Raw genomic sequence first — 21,439 nt, 5'->3', positions numbered from 1 at the left:
TAATAATCTTTTTGGAGAGCTCTTGTATGTGATGAGTTACTTCCTTCTTGTTGCTTTTAAGATCTCTCTTTGTCTTTGTCTTTCAATAGTCTGATTATAATGTGTCTTGGTGTGCATCTCTTTGAATTTATCCTACTTGGAATTCCCTGACTCTTTCTTCTTCCTTCTTGAACCTTCCTTTGAATCCTTCCAGTGAATTTTTCATTTCAGTTATTGTAATTTTCAGTTCTAAAATGTATTTTTGGTTCCTTTTTTATGTTTTCTATATCTTTTTCGATATTTCCATTTTGTACACTTGTTTTTGTTTTACATCTTTATTGGAGTTCAATTGCTTTGCAATGTTGTGTTAGTTTCTGCTTTATAACAAAGTGAATCAGCTATACATATACATATATCCCCATATCCCCTCTCTCTTGCGTCTCCCTCCCACACTCCCTATCCCACCCCTCTAGGTGGTCACAAAGCACCGAGCTGATCTCCTTGTGCTATGCAGCTGCTTCCCACTAGCTATCTATTTTACATTTGGTAGTGTATATATGTCCATGCCACTCTCTCACTTCATCCCAGCTTACCCTTTCCCCTCCATGTCCTCAAGTCCATTCTCTACGTCTGCGTCTTTATTCCTGTCCTGCCCCTAGGTTCTTCAGAACCATTTTTTTTTAGATTTCACATATATGTGTTGGTATATGGTATTTGTTTTCCTCTTTCTGACTTACTTCACTGTGTATGACAGACTCTAGGTCCATCCACCTCACTACAAATAACTCAATTTCATTTCTTTTTATGGCTGAGTAATATTCCATTGTATATATGTGCCACATCTTCTTTATCCATTCATCTGTCGACGGACACTTAGGTTACTTCCATGTCCTGGCTATTGTAAATAGTGCTGCAATGAACATTGTGGTACATGTCTCTTTTTGAATTATGGTTTTCTCAGGGTGTATGCCCAGTAGTAGGATTGCTGGGTCATATGGTAGTTCCACTCATTGTTTTCCTAACTCTGTCCACGTCTTTTAGCTCTTCGAGCATCTTTAAGACTGTTGACTTAAAGTCTAGTAAGTCCACCATCTGGTCTTTCTCAGAAATAGTTTCCACTGATTTACCATCCCCCTCCCCTTGGAATGGGCCATACTTTCCTGTTTCTTGTATGCCTTGTGATTTTTTTAAAAAATGAATATTTGAATCTTATAATGTGGTAACTCAGAAGATCAGATTCTCACCCTTCTCCAGAAGTTGCTGTAGTGTATGTGTGTGTGTGTGTGTGTGTTTCAATTGTTATATGGTGTCTTTGTGTCAGGGATCAGTCTGAGATGTACATGTAAGGTCTGTGTGGTGCCTTTCTAAATTCCCCCATATATATGGTTGCTTTTGAATGTCCTAGACCTCAAATGTCTGGTTTCCAAAAGGAGAAAAAGTGAAACATTGAGAAGAGAAAAACCATGGCACTGGCCCTTTAAATCTCCTGGCAGCAGCAGGGCCAGTTGGAGAGTCCAGGTAGCCAGGAGGGAAAACGATAAGACACAGCAGGTGTTGGCCAGCCTTTACCTGGCAATCAGACATATCTGGGGCTGGGACCAGGCCAGCTGCTGCAGCTGAGAGCAGTAAGGGGCCCAGCTGGCCATGAGGCCTCCATACCAGGCTGGTACTTTCCTGGCAGGGCAGTGGAGAGCAACCTCAGGGTTAGGTATAGCAGGTGAGAGGTCTAGTTGAGCTCTTCAAAGCAGAGGTAATCACAGCATTTGCCCCAACTCCCCTCCTAAGTTGGGGACCCATTTACTGGGCAAGGGTACTACCCTTCAGTGACCCTGACAGCAGAAGAGAACATCCAACTGGGGCAAGTGCAAGGGAACTTACTGAAGAGAAGTGGGCAGCTGAGGCCTTAAAGGACGCCTGGAACTCTCCAGGGCTCCGGGGTCAGTTCTGCCCTGGGCTGGAAGGAGCAGCTGGCTTTCTGCAGGCAGAGATTCTCCTTTAGGCCCTGAGTGTGGGGAAGGAGAAGAGCCTGACTCAAGGTCTGGAATCCATCAGAGCACAGGCACTGAACGCACAGACTGCCCAGGGAGGCCCGTGACAGCTGTGCTCTGTGGGGTTAATATGACAAAGAAGACAGCATCTGTGAACTAAATCTCAGCTTTTCTTCCAACTTCTTTGCAACAAAAAGGGGAAACTGAGGCACACTGAGGTTAAGCAACTTTCTCATGCTCACATAGCTAGGAAAGGCTGGAACGCAGCCTGGCCCTGGCTCTCCCGAAGGTCTATGCTCTTTCTGCTGCACTCCCCTCACTGCCACCCAACCACCCCTGTCCCTCAGGAGGCCCCATCATTCACTCTGTCTCTACAATATTCTTCTGTTTCAGAAGGAGGCCCACAGCTTCCCTAAGGTGCAAACTCAGGAGGCACCCCAGAAGAACAAAGGAGCTCAGAAGGTTCCTGTGTAACTTGCAGGAGATGCTGAATGACTCAGCAAAACTGGATAAAGCTTGATGAGGGAGGTGCCGGGCCAGGCTCTAATTATTCCTCTTAGCGGAGAGAGTATTTAAAATTCCTTAGCCTGGTTTTGGGACCCTCTCGAATTTCCTAACTTGCTCCTGTAACTTTGTCACCTGGTCTCTGAGACAGGATGGCCCTCAGGTGTGTAACATGAGCAGGGGATTCAAGGATTAATAATTCCCTCAGAACCTGGAGAGATTAATGTGACCTCATCTTCTAACACTAAAACCTTCACGCTACTTCCTCCCACACTGACCTTGATGGAGTGAATGATCCTCCCGTCTTCGTGTCTTTGGCTGTCCTCCACCCACCTTCCAAGAAGCACCTTCTGGCTTGGAAGATAGGACCTAAACATCCACTGGGCTCCCATCTACAGAGACTGACTCGGAGGACATGTCCCCCTGGCCTTCTCTGCTCCCTTGTCCCTAAGGGTCATCGTTGACAGGACGGATGCTTCCACTGGCCTTAGCTGCAGCTGGAGCACAGAATCCTCCTGGACCGCCCTTCAAGGGGCTGCCAGGGTGGCTCCACCCACTCCTGCCCACCTGGCCTGCCAGGTGCTCTGAGACCTGGGAAATGCAGAGCCTCTAGCTGGAAACATCTGGGGAAGAAGTGAAATCTGTTTCTACCTCTCAGCCCCGGGGATCTGAAAAACCAAGCTCTCGAAGCTCTTAGAAGCCAAATGAGTGGGCGGAAACAAGAGCTGGGTTGGTGCTGGGGAGAAGGTTCTCTAAAATCTAAAAGGATTTAGGTGAAGGAGCTGTATTCCAGAGAAATGCCCTGGTGAACTGAACTGATCCAGGCAGCCTTTGATCTATAAATACGTTGTTATCCTCTTGCTTTTACCTTTCTTAGAAGTCCCAACTCTGTTAGTCACTCATTCAACAAACATTTCGTTACCTCTATGTGCTGGGCTCCATGTACGACTCTGAGAAGGCAAAGAAACAATCCCTACCCTCAGGAAGCCTATAGTTTAGAACTGAGCTGTGCCACGTGAAATCCACCAGCCACATGTGGCCATGGAGAACCTGAAGTGTGGCCAGTGCAGCTGAGAAACTCAAATCTTCATTTTATTTCATTTTAATTAGCTTAAGTTTTTAAACTGATACACAATTCAGTCACTGAAATCTTTTAGGTATATTTGGGATGATTTGGGTATGTGAATCAATTTTTTCAACTGTAAATGTTTTGAAATCTAGATACAGGTTAAAGTATTTCTAGTGAAAACTTAGGATCTGAATTGAGACGTGCTCTAAGTATAAAGTATACATCAGATTTCAAAGACTTAGTAGGGACAGAAAATCTTGTAAAATATCTCATTGATCATTTTAAGTTGATTTACATGTTGAAATTATAATTTTTGGATATAGTGGGTTAAATAAAACATACTATTAAAGTTACTTTTTAATGCGGCTATTAGAACAATTAAACAGGTGGCTAGCATTATACTAGTCTTCCTCGACTTTGGAGAGATTATGTCCATAAACTCACTGTAAGTTGAAAATGCATTTAATACACCTAGCCTACCTTAAATATTCTCAGAGCAATTACATTAGCCTACAGTTGGGCAAAATCATCTAACACAAAACCCATTTTATAACTGTGTTGACTACCTCATGTAATGTACTGAATACTGTACTGAAAGTGAAACACAGAATGGTTGTCTGGCACCGAACGGTGGTAGTGCATCGGTTGGTTACCCCCGGAGACCGCGTGTCTGGCTGAGAGCCGCTGACTGGCCACCCAGCCCAGTATCAGGAGAGAGTGTCATACCGCGTATCACTAGCTCGAGAAGAGAGCAAAATTCAATATTCAAAGCAGGTTTCCACTGGATGAGAAGGGGTTTCGCACCATCGTAAAGTCAAACCATCGTTAAGTTAGGGACCGTCTGTATTTCCACTGGATGGCGCTGGTGGAGAGTATGAGGAAATCCACAAAGAAGGGCCACCCGGCGTGGCAGCGTCCGGAGGACAGTGAACGTGGGAGAAAATGGTCAGGAAAGTCTGAGGGAGCCAAGTATGAGCGGCACCTTGGAAGGTGCACTCAGATGTGGGTGTCACCATTCTGCGCAGAGGGAGGACACAGAAACAGGATGCAATGGGCACCTTCCAGGAACTGCAGGGGCGTGGGAGGAGGCACGTCTCTTCAGCTCACCACCACCCCCTGGCGGCCACAGCCCATGGTCAAGGAGACAGCTGAGGACAGCAAAGGGACGGCAGGTGCTGGGCTGGGGGAGGGGGAGCTGCCCCTCTTCCCTCCACACTTAGGCCTCCCTCGATTTGAGGGTATGTTTGTGCTGCTTTCTTTGGGCTGCAGAATCGAGAGCCTACTGGGTCCTGAAGTCCATCCATCCATTTCAACATGGCACTTAACGATGTGAGCTAGACCCTATATCTAAAGGTAGTGCAGGGATCCCGGCTTGAGTTAAAGAAAATCCAAAACCTTGCCTTAGCATGGCGATGTCCTTTCTTACTGTGATGACGGGGGCGGGGGGGGGGAGTGATGGTGAATTCGACTTCTCAGATATGGCATTTGAAATGAGCACTGAAAAGTCCTCTGGGATGAGCCTTCGAGGGACTGCCGGCAAGCTGAGCTAAAGCGCTCTCAGAGGCTGCCTGGGGAGGGCATCCCTCAGAACCGCAGCAGCCTCACAGGAGAGGCTGAAACAAAGCCAAGTGGGAAGGCCGAGGTGTTGTGGAGACTCCCAGAAATGATGCAGATGGGGAGGGAGCAGGCCTCCTAAAATGCAGGTACTTGGAGTCGCATCAACCCCATTTTAATTCTGGGCTATTGGGTCCTGGGAAAATATGGACCACATTCTTTATGGAGCATAAAAAGAGGAGACGGGGAGAAGTACCCATTTTATTGATTCTAAGATGTCCTTATTTTTTCCACATTCTAACATCTCTAAAATCAGGATGTCCTTGTACACACTGCTATATTTAAAAAGGATAACCAACAAGGACCTACTGTATAGCATAGGGAACTCTGCTCAATGTTATGTGGCAGCCTGGATGGGAGGGGAGTCTGGGAGAGAACGGATACATGTATATGTATGTCTGAGCCACTTTGCTGTGCACCTGAAACTATCACAACATTGTTAATTGGCTATACTCCAGTATAAAATAAAAAGTTTAAAAAAATAAGAAGATAGGGGCTTCCCTGGTGGCGCAGTGGTTGAGAGTCCACCTGCCGATGCAAGGGACACGGGTTCGTGCCCCGGTCCGGGAAGATCCCACATGCCGTGGAGCAGCTGCGCCCGTGAGCCACAGCCGCTGAGCCTTCACCTCCGGAGCCTGTGCTCCACATTGGGAGAGGCCACAGCAGTGAGAGGCCCGCGTACCGCAAAAAAAAAAAAAAAAAAAAAAAAAAGAAGATAAAATCAGGATGCCTTACAGTCAACAGCGCTTTGTTGTTTACATGGTAGGGTTTCTAAAACTTATTTGTCCATAAAATAAAAATGCACCTCACTGTATGTCAGATGTTCATATATATTTTGCTAGCTTCATTTTGTAAGCAGTGTTGAAATATGCAAAGTGAAATAAAGAACAAAAGACGTTACCTAGAGTAAAACAAATCCTTTTTTTCCCCACTAACTGCTTAGATTGTTTATGTATAGACATATTCAGGTTTTCAAAAAAATTTTCCAGATGGTCATATGAAACTGTCTTTCCTCATATTGTTAGTGAGAATCAGTAATATTTGATTACATTAATTGATTGATATTAAACTTGACTTTTTTACCTGAAATGTACTATGAAACATAAGGTTATTTTTTTTTAAGAACACAAATAATTTGGGATAAGAATTTTTTAGTTGAATGATTTTTAAATAAAGGGAACTGAGTAAGTAGCTGTATGTTAGCAAATGTATTTAGTTCAAAAAATTCTTTATCTGCATTTCTTATAAAATAGGCAAGAGATTTTATAGGCAAGAGATACTAACCTCAGTCATCGTAAAGGGCAATCAGACAAGCCACAAGGTTTTAGACTAGGAGAGGGGATACATACTTCACAGCTCCTGTGAGATTTACAGCATGTAAAATAGACTTTTATGACCCTGGATGAGATTGTGCTTCAGTACTGGATGTATCCATTTTTTATGGTCATTAAAAGTTATTGAGTTAAAAAAAAAAAAAAAAAAAAATGCACCTCACAATTGATGAAATAGAGTCTGTGTGCTTTTTTCCTCCACTCTGACATTTTTTGGGCTACAGTCCGTTTCTCAGAGCAGACTTGTATATACCATTAATATTTTGTTATGCAAAGTGTGTGCAGGGCCTAAAAGAATACTCCAGCGCACCCATGGAATGACACTGGTTTCTTTAGTGGACCAAATGGCCAAGGGCCACTGTGATGTGGGGAACACCCACCCAAGCTAGTGACAGTGGGCTGTGTCACAGGATTTTAGGATATGGGCCATCAGTGAGGCATCTCTATCTCATTCCTCGCCCACACTAGGTGGCTAGTTGGTTAATTGGTGCCTTCAGGCTGAATGAAGGAGATTTTCTTCACCTAGAAAATAAGGATTATTATACCCATCCTATCTCATAAGGTGGCTATGCAAATCAAGTGACAGTGATCTGCAAACTCTAAAGTGTTATACCCAATATAAGCAAAGAAAGTTGTCATTTAAGAGGATTCAACTAAGAACAAGAAGATGGAAATTATATCAGAGAGACACAGGCAATCCCTTGTCCTCTAATCCAGGCACATGCCCTGGTTGTGTTGCTTAACTTTTATTAAAAAAATAAATAAAAATCAGCCTTTCCTCAAGCTCTGCTGACTTCAAAGCAATAATTCTCAACCTTGTCTGCACAAGAATCACCTGAAGAACTTTTAAAACAGTACTGGGCCCCGTCACAGACCAATGAAGTACGAATCCCCGAATGTGGTAGCATCTGTAGTTTTAAAAGCTCCCTGGGTGATTCTCTCGTGGACCAGGGTTGAATAGTTGCTTCACAGAATATGCTGTCTTCTTATCAGAAACACAGAATATCCACACTCCAGGATTTGGTCAGAAGACCTCAGTCTGAACTCTCTACCACTTGGTAATTATCAAATGCTCCACCGCAAGAAATAATATTCTTTATATTATTTCTGCAGTTCATTCATTCCTTTAGATACTTTAGGTTGTAACACTGGATTAAAACAGACTTTCAGAAAGTGAGTCTTTAGACCACCTTTTTTTTTTAATTGAGGTAAAATACACATAACATAAAATTCACCGTCTTAACCTTGACCACACTTCTGGGGCCACTCATAAAGCGTCTTTAACGGAACAGAGCTTTGGCATTTTGACTTCTGCCTGCTGTTATGCGAGAGCCTGGGTAAAGTCCCCTTTATGGGACTGGAGACCCTCTGACATCACCATGAAACAGGTGCTCCTGCTGTGACCTGCAGCTATGGGTTACTGTGACACTGGCCCTCGTGGCAGGGAGCCCCGTGATGCCCTACACGGTGTGATCGCGAGAGGCCATGTACAGCCCGGCCAGGAGGGGAAGACAGTCCTCAGCTCGGTGGATCCTAAACCAGTTCTTTAGAAGGATGTTGCAAGAAATAGCCTCCTGAAACCTGTCATTGAATTTCCCCTTGTGAATAATGTGGATAGTATTCACTGTAACAGGATCCTGCAGGAAACATTCTTCTAAGGGATCATTACCAGAACAGGGGCAATTTCCCCAAGCCACTTGTTCATTTTCAAAATTGTACAGGTACAGAATTGCATAACAAATTGTACTTCACTCCTTGCCTTTACTTCTAGGAAATTTACCACCAAATTTTGTCATTTGGAAAGAACACAAGGTCTCACAATGTTCATTCTGTATTAATCTGGCCTCTGACTCAGCACTATTTCTCTTCCTTTTATGGTACTTTTTTCCCAATTACCTTGCTTTTTAAAACTTTGTGTGTCTTTTTATGTCTCTTGAAATGCCTCTTGCAAAAAGGGAGAGACCAGAGTGGGCAAGGGAGAGACATGGGCACCTGAGAAGTACAACTGTTATAAAAGAAAGCAACACTGAACAACATACATCGCCAGACACAGAACTGTTTTGCTATATGGGCCAAGAATTTTAAATGGTGGGCACTGTCGCTGCCCTCCAGCCAGAGGCCACCAGGAACACAGCTGCCCTCCAGCCAGAGGCCACCAGGAACACAGCTGCGGTGGCCAGGCGGGTTTATTGATCTTTGCAGCCAGGGAGAACACTCAGGGACCAACAGAGTGTCTCAGGACGAGTGTTAGAAAGACTCTATCAGGGCATTTGGGTTCTGGTTGGCTAATCTGGGAGAAGTCCAAGGAAGCAGGGCCTACATCTAGATTTAATGCTGTCAGAAATTTGCAGGGGATGGGGAATGGGGGCAGCGATTCTGTGATTGGGTATTTTGTGAGTAACACAGTGACCTTGTTTTTGTCTGTGATTAGGTAAAATGATGGAGTGATCTTGTTTTGTTTCATTTTATCATGATCTCAGAGTAACTGTGAGGTTTTTACTCTGTGGGCTTATTGGTCGAAGAAGAGAACAGGGTCCTGCTGTCAGCATCAGAGCAGCTTGCAATAACTTTGAGGTCTTGCTCTGAATGTCAGATCAGTTCCGGACACCAGGGACTGCTTTCTTTCTTTCTCAGCGCCACCCCCAGCCCCAATCTTTGGGCCAAGGACAGACAAAGTCAGACCACAGGACGTTAATTCAGGAAATCCAGATTTTCTCCAGAGATTTTGCTAAGAGCAGAAGAGTGTGCATTGAGTGTCGTCTGCAGTTAAGCTGAAGTTAATCTTTTCCTCTCCTTCTGTTGCAGGATGAATGGTTGAACTATCTGATGTGACAATGGCTGTACAGTCATATTTAAGACTCAGGACGTGGGGACTTCCCTGGGGTACAGCGGTAAGGAATCTGCCTTGCAATGCAGGGGACACAGGTTCGATCCCTGGTCAGGGAACTAAGATCCCACATGCCGCGGGGCAACTAAGCCCGTGTGCCACAACTACTGAGCTTGCACGCCTCAACTAGAGCCTGTGTGCCGCAAACTACAGAGCCTACGCGCTCTGGAACCCACACGCCACAACTAGAGAGAAGCCCGCGTGCCACCACAAAGAGCCTGTGGGCCTCAACTAAGACCCGACGCAGCCAAAAATAAATATAATAAATAATTAATAATTATAAAATAAATAAATAACACATCTAAATCTTTTTTAAAAAGACTCAGGACATGATACATTAGCCAACTGTCAAATAGGCAATTATCAGAAACAAAATGACTTTCAATCCTTATAATACATCTCCAAACCAAAAGGTAAAGTAGTACTTTCCTTTTCAGGAAAACAAAGTAATTAAATTATCCTCTTAAATAGAATCGATGCTATTAGTTGTTTAATTGACATAAGTTGATAAATTGATATCAGAATGTTAATCTTTTTTTTTTTTTTTTTTTTTTTTGGCTGGGCGGCATGCAGGATCTTAGTTCCCTGACCAGGTATCAAACCCACACCCCCTGCAGTAGAAGCGTGCGGTCTTAACCACTGGACCACCAGGGAAGTCCCAATAGCAGAGTGTTCATCTTGATCTGAAGTCTTGAGCAGAAGCTGTCCACTTCTGAAGTCAGCAACTTCTGGAAGATTCCTAAGAATCTCAGTTTAAGATTTCCAGTGGAGTGGACATCCAGTAGTCAGAAGGAAGTGTTTATCTTTTGAGGTGGGAAATATTAACCTAAGGATCAATACTTTGGAGTTTTGTTGGTCTGTTTTTAACTGTACCTTAATAGGTCATTTTTATCTAAGTTCAAGGGCAGTTTATCTCAGGTATCTTTTCCAGAACACTGTTGCAAATGAGAAGTGAGTGGTTTGGAAATGTAGCTTGTAACCATTGATGATAAAGCTGGAGGTACTGTATGTGTTCCTTGGGTACTTGATCATATTTCATTGCAGTAGGATAGAATTTAGATTGAGGGTGAAATTTTTAAAGGCATGGACCAGAAATTTATTAATTCATAAGGAGATAAACTGCGAGTCCCAGAGGGGGTTGATCTTATACACCTTAAAGCCAATGGCAATATTTTAGGCCATGGAAGTTTAAGGGAGCTTATTAATTTCAGTATTTAGAATTCCATTAGTTCTACTTTTCTTAAGGACTGTGGATGATAAAAACAGTAAGATTTGGGCTTCCCTGGTGGCGCAGTGGTTGAGAGTCTGCCTGCCGATGCAGGGGACACGGGTTCGTACCCCGGTCCGGGAAGATCCCACATGCCGCGGAGCGGCTGGGCCCGTGAACCATGGCCGCTGAGCCTGTGCGTCCGGAGCCTGTGCTCCACAACGGGAGAGGCCACAACAGTGAGAGGCCCACGTACAGCAAAAAAAAAAAAACAAAAACTAAAACAAAAACAAAAAAAAACAGTAAGATTTGGAGTTAAAAGGCAAACATTATAGATTTCCTTAATAATGGTACCAGTAAAATGAGTGTCTGTCATTATTAGAGAGATAAATGGAAATTCCCCAGGCCAGAAAACAAAATCAAGCAAAAAAAGTTTTTTTTTTTTTTTTTTTTACAATTAGAGCCACAGCTCTCTGGCAAGGGAAAGCTTTAACCTACTCTGAGAAGAAACCAGAAAATAACGAGAACATAGTATTTATAATCCATTGCAAGAGACATTTGTATAAAGTCCATTTGGAGGATTGGAATTTGGTCCTTGTCCGTAACCTACCTTTACAATTTACCAGAATCACATCGTTGGCAGTAGGATGTGTTTTAAAAACATCTTTGTCAATATCTTTAAAGTTACCCCACCACTGTTTGTTTAGTATTGTCAGTGTATCTGCTCCTATAAGTAATATCATGAAGCATTTTTGCTAAACTCCAATTTAAATTATTTGATGTTATGAGTCAGCCATTCTGAGAGCACCAAAAGTTATCCTTATGCAACTTTCCCCACTTCTGAATTTTTCCAGTTTCCATTTTTCCAAATTAGGGATTTGTCTCTGACAGTTAAGAATAGCCTCTTTGAATTCCTCCAAGGCCTCTCTTTTCTTTACAATTACAGGAGCAATTGTCTTGGTTACCACTGCTTATGTAGCAGAATGGTCAGCTAAAAGCATTACCAGGTGGTGGTGGGTCTTGGTGCTTTGAATGAAGTTCTACTTTTATTATAGCTATTTCTTTAGGTAACAGCAAATCAGCTAAAAGGTTTTTCATAACTTGTCCAATTTTTATATGTTTTGTCAAAATTAGAAAACTCTTCACGTCTAAAGAATTCCAAATTTGCGGACTACCCCAAAAGCATATCTACTATTAGTATACATGCTTGTTCTTTTACTTTTTAACCAGCTGGCAGGCCAAGGTGAGGGCAAGTATTTTAGCCTTTGGAGCTGATTTAATTTCTGGACTGGTCTATATTTTAAGGGTGAATTTAGATCTGTGATAGCATTTTAAACTACAAACGAAATTAGGTAAGGACTAACCAAGAGAATTTCCAACAAAATGATTTAAGAGTATGAGAAAAGCACTGAAAGTTATGAGAATCATTTGGTTAAAAAAATAAAAGGAACCTCTGCTAATCTGGGCATAAAATAATTTAGTCATTTTACATGAAAGATCGAATTCTAATTTTACTCCTTTGGTACATTATTTTTGTAACAGATTGTAGTAAAGGATCTATTAATATTCCTTTATTTGTATGTATTTAGGCATATGTAGATATATAAATATAAAATAGATAATTTAAAGCTTTTAAATATAGCTTTAAAATATAATTAACTTTTCCATATATTAACTAAAACAATATGTGTCATATTAAATTTATCATTTGAATAAATTGTAATAATTTTTCTAAATAAACAGAAAATCACCTCTTATTCTGTGTATATACCTATATCTCTCTGCAATTACTATATCTAAGACAATTAACTAACTACACTAATTATTATCTTTAATTACAGTAACCAATATTTTTTCTTGTTTTTAGACACAAGAGAAACTCAGAGGAAAGTTTAGAAGCCATCCAGCTGTCTTTTATGAGCATTTATTTCACAGCATGTAAACATTTTGAGGTGGCCAAAACAAATATACATGCATTAGCATCCATATTCTGTTACTTTACTGGCATTTTAAGAAATAAGGACAAATTTAAATTATGTTTAGTAACCCGTGTTTTTGTATCTTTCCCCTCCTCTTAGAAACCACCTTAGTTCTGTCTGCCTGGATGCAGGAGCTCGTCCGACTCCAGCTGGGTGATGCTTGGTCTTTGACCAAGTCCCAGAGGTGCAGGTCACACTGAATGTTTTTATGGATGGTCACACTATAGTTCTCATGTTGGCTTTTCCATCTGAAACTGTGCCCCCCTCCAAACCAAACACCAGCCCCATTCATTCTTTCCCACTATAATGCTCATTCCTGTGTATCTTTCTAACTGACACAGTTTCACCAGACAATTTGAAACTCCACTGGCCACTTTTGGGGAACTTTACGACGGACAAATTGTTCATTTGACAGGCACCTTAAAATAATACAAACAGGACTTCCCTGGTGGCACAGTGGTTGAGAATCTGCCAATGCAGGGGACACAGGTTCGAGCCCTGGTCTGGGAAGATCCCACATGCCGCGGAGCAACTAGGCCCGTCAGCCACAACTACTGAGCCTGCCCGTCTGGAGCCTGTGCTCCGCAACAAGAGAGGCCGTGATAGTGAGAGGCCCGCGCACTGCGATGAAGAGGGGCCCCCGCTTGCCGCAACTAGAGAAAGCCCTCGCACAGAAACAAAGACCCAACACAGCCAAAAATAAATAAATTAATTAATTAATTAAATAAATAAATAAAATAAAACAAACAAAATCCCCAACTGTCCAAGTCAGCTTTCTTTAATTAGTGTTAGGAAACTAGCTTCTAAAAGTAATTCAGACTCAAAAAATTTCCTCCCTGAAATATTCTTCAGCTAGCGCAATTACAGAACGTGAGAAACTGTCTCCCTAAACATCTCCTTTAGACATTAATCAGAATTAGCTCGTGATGTTATTCTAATTCCCTTCCCACTTTTTTGTTGATGGTTTAACATCAAAATGTAAACCAAAATTGGAAAATCACTCCATTGCACGAACTTCAGCTTTTGGTTAAGCATCTTAAAGAGATTTTGAAGACCAAAAACAAAAGAACTGCCATGAGAAATTGTTTGTCCTCTTTGTCTAAAGAGATCACTTTGTTTAACGTGGGAGGCGTGCCCTCCTTCATACTTTGGGGGTCAGTAGGTGCTTATGCTTTAATCTTATGGCAACTTTTTGTGTCCCAGACAAGGTGAGAGCCTCAGAGCTGGGCTGGGATGTCCCTCTTTAGTGCTTACTTAAGCCCCAACCCAAACCTTGAGAAAAGTGACGGTGAACGGTGACACCTGTCAAACATGAGTTTTTGGAGTCAGACCACACCTTGAAGTGGAAAAGGGAGAGGATTTCCCCGAAGGGGATATTTGTTCCCCATTTGCTCCACTAATGGTCAGAGGACTGGAAGAGAAGGATGGGGGAGGGATGGAGTGGGGAGTGAGGCAATTTGACCTGGAATCCCAGGTGTGGGGAGCCATGCTGATAGAGGCTGAATTTGCATCTCCTGTTTAAAGTCTTCTGAGAGTTACATGGGACTCTCAGTAAGGTTTGTGCCTGTGGCTGCTACGTGTAAACCCTCCTAGAGACACACTAGCTTCTTCGGCTTAGCTGCCTGAGGTTGAGATATTAGTTTCCTCATCTGTTCAATGGGGATAATAACAGTACCTACCTCATTGGGTCGCTGTGAGGATGAAATGAAGCAGTTGGAGCTGCCTGGCACACAGTGTTAGCTGTGAAGATGATGATGATAGCAATGATGGTAATTCCTTCCATTATTCTCACACCTGGAGGAAGTTCTTGTTAACTGCTTTCCACCTGCTTTCAGTTCAAGGCTCTGAGGTGGAAACACTGGGGTATGAAGGATGTCACCACAGGAGACAGCTGTGCCCGGCTTGAGGCCGTCACACTGGAGTCAGAGCAGGGGAACAGGGGACACGCATAGAGCAGTGCTCTGGGCAGCTAGCAGAAAGGAAGTATATATGAGCTGGCACCTGGGTCAAAGAGGCTCCTGCCATTCACAAATCAGCGTAAAAATGAAACGTTATCTCAACGTAGATTGGGAACATACAGGTTACAATATCCCAAGTAGTTCTGCACAGCAAAAGAAACAATCGATAAAATGAAAATGCAACCCACAGAATGGGAGAAAACATTTCTAAGCCATATATCTGATAAGAGGGTAACATCCAAGATAGGGAACTCATACAACCCAGTAGCAAAACCCCCAAAAACCTGATTAAAAAATGGTTAAAGGACCCAAATAGACATTTTTTCCAAAGACGATATACAAATGACTAACAGGTGCATGAGAAGGTGCTCAACATCACTAATTATCAGGGAAATGCCAATTAACATCACAATGAAATATCACCTCACACCTGTTAAAATGGCTATCAAAAAGATAAGATATAGCAAATGCTGGTGAGGATATAGAGAAAAGGGAACGCTTGTGCACTATTGGTGGGAATGTAAATTGGTGCAGCTTCTGTGGAGAACAATATGGAGGCGCCTCAAAAAGTTAAGAATAGAACTAGCATATGATCCATCAATCCCATTTGTGGGTATTTATCTGAAGGAAATGAGATCACTACCTCAAAGAGATACCTGTGGGGCTTCCCTGGTGGCACAGTGGTTGAGAGTCCGCCTGCCGATGCAGGGGACACGGGTTCGTGCCCCGGTCCAGGAGGATCCCACATGCCGCGGAGCGGCTGGGCCCGTGAGCCATGGCCGCTGAGCCTGCGCGTCCGGATCCTGTGCTCCGCAATGGGAGAGGCCACAACAGTGAGAGGTCCGCGTACCGCAAAAAGAAAAAAAAAAAGAGATACCTGTGCTCCCGTGTTGATTGCAGCATTATTCACAACAATCAAGAGGTGGAAACAACCTAAGTGTCGACAGATGAATAGATAAAGAAAATATGGTGTGTGTGTATATATAGATATACACACACACACACACACACACACACACGGGAATGATATTCAGCCTTGAAAAAAATAAGGAAAAGGAAATCCTGCCATTTGTGACAACATGGACAGACCTTGACCATTATGCTAATTGAAATAAGTCAGACAAAGAAAGACAAATACTGTATGATCTCACTTATATGTGGAATCTAAAAACACCAAACTCAGAGAAGCAGAATAGATTGGTGGTTGCCAGGAACTTGGAGGTGGAGGAAGTGAGGAGGTGTTAGTTGAAGGGTACAAACTTATAGCTGTGCGAGGAACAAATTCCCGGGACCTAACGTACAGCATGGGGACCATAGTAAACAATATTGCATCGTGCACTCAAAAGTTGCTCGAAAGTCTACTCGAAGTGAGTAGATCTTAGATGTTCTCACCACACACTGTGCGGAAATGGTAACTATGTGAGGGGGTGGATTTGTTAACTAACCTTGCTTTGGTAATCATTTCACAACATATACATACATCAAATCATCACATTGTATGCCTTAAACTTATGCAATGGTATGTGTCATTTATATCTACTTCCATAAAGCTGGGGAAGAAAATCCCAAGTAAGCCTCCTGAGCACATTAGTTCTTTTCACAGAATCAGCACAGTAACTCTAAATGCATCCTTTCATCTCTTTGTCATATAATCCCAAGTTAAGGAAACCTGGCAAGACAGAAGAGCAGTTTGTCAATCAAGGCCCACATCAGAATCACCGGTGGACAGAGTCTGTGAATGCACTTCCCTCAACTCTCCCCCAGACCTGCTGAATTCGAATCTGGGGAGGGTGGTGGTACAGGGCACTTGCATATATTTATTCCAGACCCACAAATGCTGCTGATGGGCAGCGAGGGTTGAGAGGCCCAGACTGGAGAGAACATCCCCAGGCTGGGCAGGGCAATGCTCAAAGCCCTCCAGGCTCCAGAACCAGAGAATGAGCGGGTTCCGGGGCTGAGGCAGGAGGGGGAATGGTGAGAAGTGGGTAGAGGGAGAGGAGGGACGGTGCGGAGAGGTGGGGAGCAGAAGAGCCCCCAAAGTGAAGTGGAGACCCAGCCACACCGGTGGCTACTCTCTTTCTAGCTTATCCTTGATTTATTTCCAAGTTAGTTTCTTCTCTAACAGATGACCCCTTGTAATAGGGAAGAAACTTTGCTATTACAAGTTAATCACTAAAGGGATTAGTGATTACAAGTCACCTGTAAGCTTAAATTATACATAATGGCCCATTTCTGGGAGCCCTGCCTCCCAGGTAATGAGCATTAAACTAAAATACCTTTGTTTAGCTCACAGGAAACACCCTGACCAGGCCCACCTGTGAATGACTGCAGGGAGGAAGAAACTAACACATGCCCTCCAGCTGACCAGAACCAGGACTTTACTCCCAAACCTTTCAGTATAAAAGAAGGCTGAATTCTAACTCAGGCAAGATGGTTCTTCCAGACCATCTTCTCGGTCTTCCAGCTTTCCGAATAAAGTCGCTATTCCTTGCCCAGCAGCTCGTCTCTCGATTCATTGGCCTGTCGTGTGGTGAGCAGTACAAGCTTGGACTCAATAACACCCTCACAGGCTGCCCAGAAGGAAGGGCAGGTTCAGACACTATCACACCCCTTTCTCACATCCTCACTGAACGTGCAGAACACGCTTGGACAGCCCAGAAGGATTTCCAATTGGATGCAAATCCACCAGCCTTCAACCCTGGAGATCTAATTCCCTGCAACACCCTTGTCAGGAAAAATTAGAGTCTGCAAACTTGTAAACCAGACCTTTTATTGAAATATAGGAAAATTGTATTCTGTGAAAATGGGAAATCAAGGGTAGGTGAAGCTAAGTGCCCCAAACGTAACTCTCCTGAGGTTACAAATATCTACAGATAGCCAAGGTAGGAAAAGCTCCAAGTAAGCAGGTCACAAGAAGGGAAAGAAACTGGTCAGACGTTCTGTGAAAACAGGCAGTGGGGAGATTGGGAATCCAGAGGCTTGAAGACAGCTTCTCACTGTGGCCTGGGTTCCAGTCCTGACTTGGCCCTTTACCAGCTGGGGAATCTTGGGCAATTACTTAATCTCTCTGCATACTTGAATTTCCTCTGGCAAACCTCACAGGGTTTGTTCATTCACCGAGTTTGTACCAGGTATCAACTATGTGGCAGGAACTCTTGTGAAATTCAACAGTGAACAAAATAGACAAAGTTCGGATTTCACAAAAGCCATTCATGGGGGGTGGCTTGGGAAACTGAATCTCCTAACATGTGAAAAGCACTTTGATCAGTGCCTTGCACGTGGCGAATGTTCCGTGAGTGTGTGTCATCCTCAGGCCGGGCCTGGCTCGCTGCCTGTGGGGTCTGCAGCCACTCTCCTAAGACTGGGGCCTGAGTGCTCATCTGAGGCCCCTCAAAGCTCTGTTATTCTCTGAGGTTTGATCCCACGTTTGGCTGCGGGCCTTTTACCTAATTCCTCAGAACAACCCTGCCTCTGCCTCACCCAGCCCAGATGGAGGGCCCAGCTCCTCAAACCAGCAGAAGTTGGAAATGGCCTTTCTCCTACTTTTGTCTGAGGGTGCAGGTCCCTAGCACCACGTGGCAACGCCTCTCCCCTGCACCCTGAAATACCCCTCTCCCTGACCTCTGCTCCTGGATGTCTTGGGGAACAATAACTTCTTGGCAGCCAAAGATGTTTGGAAAAAAGCTGTCTTCCTCTGTAAAGGAGGGGTCTGTTTGCATTGACTAATAATCCCAGCCAATATTTCTGAGTGCCAATCACATCTACTACATATATTCTCTCAATGAATTCTCGAAAATTACATATTTCTCCCCCCATTTTATGGATGAGGAAACTAAAGCTCAGAGAAATTAAGTAACTTGCCCAAGGACACACAGCTAGTAAGTCACTGAAATGTTTTTGATTAAGTCCAGCCAACCCCAAGGCCCAGTGCTACCCAGGACACCACACTGCCTGAAAAGCCTGCAGAGTGAAACCACAGGACCGGAAGATCCGACAGTGATCCAAGACTGTTTCCAAACACTGTGGGAGCTGATACTAGACAAACTTGGCAGTAAGCAAAGGACCCTCACACACAAAGCACAGTGGATATTTCTTAGAACGCTTTGTGTCCCTTGTATCCCTTATCGGCAAGAAATGCAACTTCACAAGGCCAGAATATTTCAGTGTAAGTAGATCTTATAAACACTTGAAGTGGTGTCAACAAGGTAACTGATACACCCGAGAGAGACCATAAGCCAGAAAGAATGTGCTGGAAAGATTCAAAGCAGTGGATTGGGGCGCAGAAACCTCACTGGGCTGCAGAAGACCCGTTGTATCAAACCTCTGGGCTTTTGCACATCATGATAAGATTAGTGAAGTAAACTTCTAAGTACAAAGAAAGTGTCAGAGAAAGGCTGGGACCATATGGAGGGAGGTGTAAACAAAGAAGAATAGAGAGCATTGCTCATCACCCAGTTCTACAAGGATTGACGCACTGCAGTTGCGGACTGATAGCGTACTCTGTGCTCCAGACAGAGGAAATGACTATAATAACAGGATGCCCTGTGCTTTGGACTTGCAGACCTCTTAGATGTATATCTCAAGAAGAATTTTGATGACCCCATATTCTTGTACCTTCCCATACATAGGAAAACACTTAAATCATTAACTTGAGGTATCTGTCCTTTGTGACTAGCAGTGATCTTTTGCCAAGATGTATGCTTGACTGTACATATTCCCTAGCTAAAAATCACATATAAACTGGCTTCTCCCTCCACCTCTTTGGATTAGTTTACTCCAAGCTACTGAGCGACTGTCTTCTGGGCTACAGTCCTCAGCAAGATGCTGAATAAAACTTAAACTCACAGCCTTACATTGTGCCTCTTTCTTTTGGTTAACAGTTTTGGTGACCACAAAGGGACCCAGAGCAAACTTCTCTCCTTCCCCTGAACTCTACAAGGATCCAGAGCCTTGGTACCAGCAAAGTCTCCTTGTGCCCATACACCTCATCAGCAAGTCCAGTCAACTGGGTAAGTCTCTCCTGGCTTCAGATCTCACATCTTGGTTGATGATCCTGAGTTTTATTTGATGGTTGGTAAGCTCCTTGCTATGAGGAGAAGGTTTCTCTGAACTTAAGGCAGTGCAGGAAGAGGTACCTGGATTCTCAGTTGAAAGACAGTGAGAAAGTTGCTCCGTTGAAAGACACTGAGAGGGTTTGGACTGGGTGACTAGGTAGGGGGCTGGCCTGGTGTTTTTCTTTAATTAGCTACTTTAACAGAGTTTGTTGGAATAAAAGTGAAGATATCATATAAGAGCTTTCAGCTCCGAAGATAAGGGACAGAGCTCCTACTGGCCGGGTACAGCCTTCTAAGGCAACTGGGAAATTTACAGGAGTGGTGGAGCTGAGTCCACATACCGTGCAGTGGTCCCATAGAGAAAACCACTCAGTAATTTAAAAACTGCTTGTCTAAAGTGAGAGAGTGGCATGGACATATATACACTGCCAAACGTAGAATAGATAGCTAGTGGGAAGCAGTCGCATAGCACAGGGAGATCAGCTCGGTGCTTGGCGACCACCTAGAGGGGTGGGATAGGGAGGGTGGGAGGGAGGGAGACGCAAGAGGGAAGAGATATGGGAACATATGTATACGTATAACTGATTCACTTTGTTATAAAGCAGAAACTAACACACCATTTTAAAGCAATTATACTCCAATAAAGATGTTGAAAAATAAATAAATAAATAAAATAAAAACTGCTTGTCTGAGAGACACACACATAAGGATTGACCATCCAGTGCTCTGAGAGCCACAGTGATTTTAGACTGCTGCAGTGAGAAGCCAGACACGTAAAAGAGCTGAAACGACTCTCGGGTGACACCTAGAGGAGTTCAGCTCACAAACAGCACACCAGCCTGCCACACAATTTTCAGTAGTAATTTTATCCTGACAAACCAATACTGAAATGGGAAACAAAGGCTTCAACTAAAAAGAAAAAGGGGCGCCAGATTGTCAAACCCCGACTAACACTCCAGCCGGGTTTATGTATGTACAGAGCTTGTAATACTTAGAAGTACTTACTTAAGTGAGAACTAAAGGAGATCTCGCCCTGAAATGGTCAAGACGGGGCTCCAAACTGTTTGTGTGTGTATGCAGCTAGAGAAAGCCATATTGAAAAAAACATCTTTTCAAAGTTCTGACCCTAAGGGAACAAAAGTCCTTCTGGGGGGAAATTACATTTATCTCCCTGTGCCTTTGAGATGTGAATGTTTCTCCAGGTTTTCTCAGGACGCTCTTATCTAGACCATCTCCAATTCCTGAGACTGAGAGGGAAAAAAAGGGAAAATAGGCCTTTTAAAACTCAGACAAGTAGGCTTAATTTATTCCAATTGTTATTTATAAACTAGTGAGTTTTGTATTATACCTGTTTCATAACTAAAACCTTAAAATGAGAGCTATGCCATCTCTGTGTCTATCTATTATGTCTGCGTATACACTATAGATATGATATGTTTCTAACTCCGGAGAGTATTGCCAAAATTAATTTGTAAAGCAGCTCTATTTAACTGGCTTAAAAGTAAATGTTTATGAATTAATTTTTTTTTTTTTTTTTTTGGCCACACCGTGTGGCTCGTGGAACTTCCCTGACCAAGGATCAAACCCATGTCCCCTGCCATGGAAGTGTGGAGTCTTAACCACTGGATTACCAGGGAAGTCAGAATTAAATATTTCTAAATGTAATAGAAACTAACCCAAATTCTTTTAAGATCACATGACCTAGGATTAATCCTTAGTAAATAAAAACAAGTTTGTTGGTTGGTTTAATTAAATAGGCCTATCTGTCGAGTTATCAACATTAAATGTAAAACTTTTATTCTACCTAGGTTTACCAAAAATGAAATGTTCATGTTATCTCTTTAACAAAATTTGTCAGCAAGAAAACTA

At 43.2% G+C, this 21,439-nt stretch overlaps 1 long non-coding RNA gene across 1 annotated transcript; it reads left to right on the top strand.

The window, feature by feature from the left end:
- Positions 1-8,466: 8,466 nt before the first annotated feature.
- Positions 8,467-12,535, top strand: LOC132421833 (uncharacterized). The gene is made up of 3 exons (XR_009518780.1): positions 8,467-8,573; positions 9,291-9,376; positions 12,447-12,535. It is a non-coding gene; the product is annotated as an uncharacterized lncRNA (long non-coding RNA).
- Positions 12,536-21,439: the final 8,904 nt, after the last annotated feature.

The sequence above is a fragment of the Delphinus delphis genome, chromosome 1 (assembly GCF_949987515.2).
Source record: "Delphinus delphis chromosome 1, mDelDel1.2, whole genome shotgun sequence".
NCBI classification, from domain to species: Eukaryota; Metazoa; Chordata; class Mammalia; order Artiodactyla; family Delphinidae; genus Delphinus; species Delphinus delphis.
This window is presented reverse-complemented; position numbering and strand designations above follow the sequence as displayed.